General features: G+C 40.5%; 1 protein-coding gene across 2 annotated transcripts in view; it reads right to left on the bottom strand.

Moving 5' to 3' along the window:
• LOC121951239 (band 4.1-like protein 3) overlaps positions 1 to 5,345 on the bottom strand; it is a 72,370-nt gene extending 67,025 nt beyond the window's left edge. Inside the window, exon 1 of one of the 2 annotated variants that reach the window (XM_042497500.1) lies at positions 5,150 to 5,345. The gene's annotated coding sequence lies outside the window, so the exon portion shown is untranslated. The remainder of the gene's footprint in view (positions 1 to 5,149) is intronic. The other variant, XM_042497499.1, reaches the window with a different exon arrangement.
• Between the last annotated feature and the right edge of the window lie 655 nt (positions 5,346 to 6,000).

Here is a 6,000-nt window from a genome sequence, read left to right on the forward strand (position 1 = left end):
CAGAGCCTAAACAACATCTTCAGACGTTTTACCTGAAGAAACATAAAGTTTTGGTACATCTGCTGCATTCCAGTAAAAGTCAGAGTTTGGAAATTCCCCTCTGCTCGCCCATAATTACAACCTTCCTGTGCTACAGTGGCCGGACTTGGAAAAACCAGTCAAAAAACATGGTCACCCACACAATTTAAATACACTTTCCCTTAGTTACAGCTGGTATCACGTAATTTACAGTATGACAGTGTTTACTCTCTAATATGTGAGTGCAACTTTCCATTTTGAATTTACAACCATTTCCTTTTTCCTCTTTCTGCGTTCTTCTCGGCTGGAAAACATGATGTCACATACTTCCTCCAATCAGGATTCAGCAGCATTTAAATATGATGACAGCTGGTGGGTTATTTGGTGACTGTCGAGGGTCAAACTTTTCTTAAGTAATACGTAAGGATGTTATTTTGTATGAGATGTGAGAACATTGTAAGAGGGGTCGCTCGTAATGACGAATCCACAAAGAATTATCACTTGAATCTGCAGCTTCCGCTTCATTGTGAGTTTCAGCTCCGTGATTAACTGTCTGCCTCGACTCTTGACGCTGTCGGAGTTGTTTTTGGCCACAGCAGGCTGCTGTTATCAGAGAAAACACTTTAAACTCGCCAGCTGGCACCAGATGTCAATATGATGTTAGAAAGATGTTGGACAGATGTCAAATTAGGGTTTGGCAATATATCAGTGTTATATCGGTATCATGATATGAGACTATATATGGGGTTGTAGATTTTGGATATCATAATATCTTAATTGTTGTCTTTTCCTGTTTTTAAATGCTGTGAAGTGATGTCAAAGACTACGACGACAGCCAACCTGCAGGTTTGTTCTGCACCTGCATGAGAGGAAATAACTTTTCACGCCAGCAGACGGCGGTCCTCTGTAAATGTCAATCAAAAAGGGAAACCAGAAGACTGCTGCGACGGTAGTTACTCAGTTAGCACATTACCCACACAATCCAAGGTTCGAAGAAAAAACAGATTTACCGTGCCCCACTGAACGACAGCATAAATCAGCAGAAAAAAACACGCTAAAAAGCTCAGTGGCTAAAGAAAACAACATTACGTGACATAACAAATATGTTTAAATCTTACTCCTGTTTGACTTCAGTTCTTTGTTTAGTTTCTGAACTTCCGTTTCTGTTTTTGTGCGTTGAGCTGAACGGCCAACCAGAGTGAGAGTATTCATCGATGGGCTCTGCGGTCTCTGACACTAATTCAACATGCTGATTAGCATGAAAAAAGACAAAGAAGAAGCGACTAAGGCTGATGAGGGCCAACAGTGTGGGACACACTGCAGCAACTGGGGTGTCTGACACTGAATCTGATGTCCCAAACAAACAAAATTCAGACAAACAAAAACAAAATTCAACCAAATATCAAGTACAGCGCATTAGTGGCCAGCAGGGACTGTTCATTACCTGCTGAGCACCAAACCGCAGGGAGACAAAGTTAATATAAAAAGCTGGTGAACACAGTGGAGCTTTCAGCAGCTACAGAGACGGCAGTTGGTGGAGACCAAAACAAAGTTAAAATGGAGCAAATATTGAGCTTACATTCATCAGGTGGACACAAACGCGACTCAAGATTAATAACGAAGTTGCTCTGTAACAGCTGGATGTGTAAATAAACCACGTTTGCTTACAAGTTAAACTTGTTTCACTGCTACCAAGAGGCCAAACGTGTTTTTTTTAGGAGATTTTTATTGTTGCCCACTTTTCAAGTTGTCATTGTTGGGGAAATCAAACTTTTCTGACTTATCTCTAGAACACAGAACGTAAGAGCCACTTAATCACATGTTGGTGTATGACACGTAAAGGTTTATTCAAGTTTTTACAACAGTTTCTGTATATTTTGAATGACTTATTATATTATTTGCTAGAATGCAGGCTAAGTTACGTACTACAGCGATGGTGCCGTAAGATAGTTCAGTGCGTGTGAGGAAAGGATGAAGTTATTCTAGAAGATGACGGGAAGTCTGCGTAGGTGTGGATTGATGGAAGTTTTTGGCCGTGCTTTATCGTGTAGGAACGTGTTTTACTGTTTTATGTGAGATAGGAATAGGACATCGAGTCGGTAGTGGACCCGATGAGATTTGATTATGAAAGGACTTTGCATCCTTGTATTTTTCTGTATTCCAAAATTAACCTTGGTTATTTATTTTTTCCTGCCTCACGAGTATTTGGATTATACAGTACAGAGCTGGAAATCATGTCAAAACCAAGACACCTCGCAGACTAAGTGGACGAGGAACTATGTTATACTGAAACAGCCACCACACAGCACATGAGCTTCTGGCTTTGTGACAGTTTTTACTATAATGAAGTACAATTTCCAGAAGCAACCAAAAACCTTCCTCTCTGGGAATCCACGTTCATTTATTATTAATCTTTTTGCTCCTGATCCCACCTTATGCAGACAATGCAAATTACATGAGATCAATATGGAGGGAAACATCACATCCCCTGCCTATATATGTATATGGCACGACAAACAGCAAGTACACTTTGCTCACTCAGGCCTCTTAAAGACAGCGCAGTCAGTCATTGTGACATCAAATTACCAGCTCAGCAAATGCTTCCATTCACAAACACCTTGTGGAGAAACGTGCAGGACTACGTGATACCACCAGCCAATGAACATGACAAGTCCCACGGACTTTGCCCGGCCTTATCTCGCTGATCCTGTACATTCACCTTCATCTTTCCACCTCATAAACCTGTTCAAACTACTGAGCTGTAGGAACGACCATGTGGCCCAATAAAAAGCAACAGTCCATCTTAAAAATATAAAATACGACTTCATTGCAGCCATATGGACCTTAGGATATTACACAACTACAAAAAATGACCACACCATGAAATTTTAATACCTCTTTTAGCGCATATGTACAGTTAAGAGTCCATGAAAGGGAGTATTAAAACAAAGAGCTCTCCTTTCATGGATTCATGCACCATTTCTATTTTGGGGAGAATATAAGCGGAAACACATGCTGTGATGACTTCCCATTTCCGCACTGTCTGCCTGTGCCCAGCTAGCTTTTGATCAGGTGTGTGTGTGTGTGTGTGTGTGTGTGTGTGTGTGGCTGCGTGCTCAGCAAAAAAGGGAAGAAATTAGTTAAGAAACTGCCCGAGAAAAACGCTGATACAGACCTCGCAGACATGTCAGCATGACAGAACGCAATCAGCAGGCTGGAATGGCCTCAGACCAAACGTCACAAAGGAATTTGAATGGTTAAGGTTTTTTAATAGCAACTTTTTTACAGCCCAGGATTGCTAGGGACTGTTTGTTATTTATAAAGGGGGGGGGGGGGGGGGGTACTTCAGATAATTTTTAAAAGCATTGAGGAGGACATTATATTTTTATTTGGCTTACAGGACAGACATTTAACTTTTAATGGTCATGTTCTGTGTTTATTTTCAGGGTTCCCACACATTGTCACTGACAACATTTTAAAACTTTTCCATAACTTTTCAAGGACCCATAGTATTTTTTTTTTCTTGCCACACTTGACCTAGCATTTTTTCAAACATATTATCAACTGGCTGGCATACATGAAGAGAGAAGGGGAACATGGGTAGAAAATGAAGAAACATTCTCGATGGCAAACAACAACACGTTGTCACGCTTTTAGCGTTTTTATTAGAACTACGTTACATTAACAGCTACAGAAAATGCTGCGGTTATGTTAGATTAAGTGGATCGTTATCCACAGACGATAACTGAAGCAGGTTAGTTACAAACAACAAAATTCAATGACTTTTCCAAAACTTTCAATGACTTCACAAATTCCTTGACTTTTTCAGGCCTAGAAAATGGGTTGTGTAATACTATGATTTTTTTTTTTAGGTTTTCCATGACCGTGGGCACCCTGTATTTTCAGCATTTAGAACTCCAGAACCCCCAATTGGGTTTTAAAGGTATGTTTTCTTTAACAATCTCAACATTTTTCATAGCCAGAAAGCGGGAATATGATTGTTTTTCGTGGTGGTAGGGCCGTGCACCCCCACCCACCCACCAATGGAGTAAAGTACAGTCCCTTAAAGTTTAAGAGACACAAAACTACCACAAAGAGATGCTATATGACCAAAATAAGACACAAAAAGACCGGAAAGGGATTGAAAGGAACTGCATAAGCCCACAAAGAGACACACAATGACTACAAAGAGACACAGTAAGTCCAGAAAGAGATGCAAAAGAGATGCAAAGAGGTTTAAAAGAACCACAAGGAGACAAAAAAGGACCAGAATGAGATACAAAGAAACTACAAAGAGACGTAAAATGACCACAAATCGATGCAAAAGGACCAGAAAGAAATGCAGAAGAAGTGCAAAGAGACACAAAGAGACACAAAAACACCAGCAAGAGATGCTAATGAACTGTGAAGAGACACAAAAAAACTACAAAGAGATGCAAAGGAACTGCAAAGTCAAAGAAAATTATCACAAAGTTATTAAATGACCAAAAACAGACCCAAAAATTACCTGATATAAAACCACAAAAAGATGCATGACAACTACAAAAAAGAGACGCAAAACCAACATAAAGTCTGTTTTTCCAGCTCCTACAGGTGGTGGGGCCTTTTGTATATCTGTGCCCCAGGGGCCCATTGTCTGATTATCCGCCCATGAAAAGCATTATAATTTTGTAAACAGTACACTGTACTGCTCTTTTATAAACACTGCAACTTTAACTTTAACTTGTACTGAAGCTTTGACTTCTGCACAATTGTGCAAGTCCTCTGTTGCAGCTTTTGTGCATACATTTTGTGTACTTTACATTCTGTTTTTCGTTTCATATTTTTACATCACTTCTATATCTTATCTAATATCTTATTCTATTTAAAGTTACTATTCTATCTATTACTTCCTCTTTGTTTATTGTTTTGCACCAAAACACCAAGTCAAATTCCTAGTATGTGTAAAATGCACTTGGCGGGTCTATTAACCCTTAACTATTAAATGACACTCTGGCTTTCTGTTTGACCCTTTAACTTTCATTAAAGCAGCTAAAACTGTCGGACTTGTCTTTATCCACAGTGTATGAACTGCCTGAGTTGTTTTTATGTGTCATACTTCCCGTTTTTGTGAATAAACGCTTGTACTCACCATTTCACATTCCAGGGAGAGCAGCAGGTCACAGCGTCGGTAAACCCCGGTGTTTGAAACAGAAAGAAAAAATAGAGATTTACTGAGTGGAAATACACGTGTCCGGCTCAGGAGAGCGCCCTTAAAACAGAGATAACAGCTGCAAAACGGGAGTCAAACTCGCCCAAATTATGCAAAACTCAGTTCATTCAGCGCCCAGTGCGCGCATTGGTTTGTGGTGAGCGGCGCATAAACAACTTTAAAAAGTTTACCTGAGAGTTTGAGAGAAGAACAAACTCCCTGAGCAGCAGCTGACAGCAGCGTGTGTCACCGCAGACCAGGAATCCCGACACGGGGCTCGTCCGGGTGGAAAGGACCAGACACCTGTAAGCGCCTGCTTTGGCAAACCTTCCCAGAGACGGTACCGAGTTAACCCCGCCCCTCCTGACTCCAAAAAACCCCCCCCCCCCAGTGCTGGTAAACGGGCACGCCCACGGTGTTGACGCAGCAGCAGCGTGCAGCGCCACCTGCTGGATCCTGCAGGACGAGGATCAGCTGCGAGTCACATGACCACTAGATGGCCTCGTTAGGCTGAGCTGCTTTTGCATGCTCCATGATAAAATCTGCACTCCAAAAAACTGAAAAATGACTCTGAACTTGTAGGTAATTTTGACCCCGAAAACAATTGTCCACAGGGCCTATTAAACTGCAGGCCAAAAATCAGAATTACAGCTGAACAACAATTTCAAAATTATAGGCTATTAAAAAAATAAAATAAAATAATAAATGACCAAAAATAAATAAATAAAATAATTAATAAGTTCATTTAGTTCATTTTACTGACACCATGAGCAACAAAGAAGACAGTATTA

The sequence above is a fragment of the Plectropomus leopardus genome, chromosome 12, assembly GCF_008729295.1.
Source record: "Plectropomus leopardus isolate mb chromosome 12, YSFRI_Pleo_2.0, whole genome shotgun sequence".
Lineage (NCBI taxonomy): Eukaryota > Metazoa > Chordata > Actinopteri > Perciformes > Serranidae > Plectropomus > Plectropomus leopardus.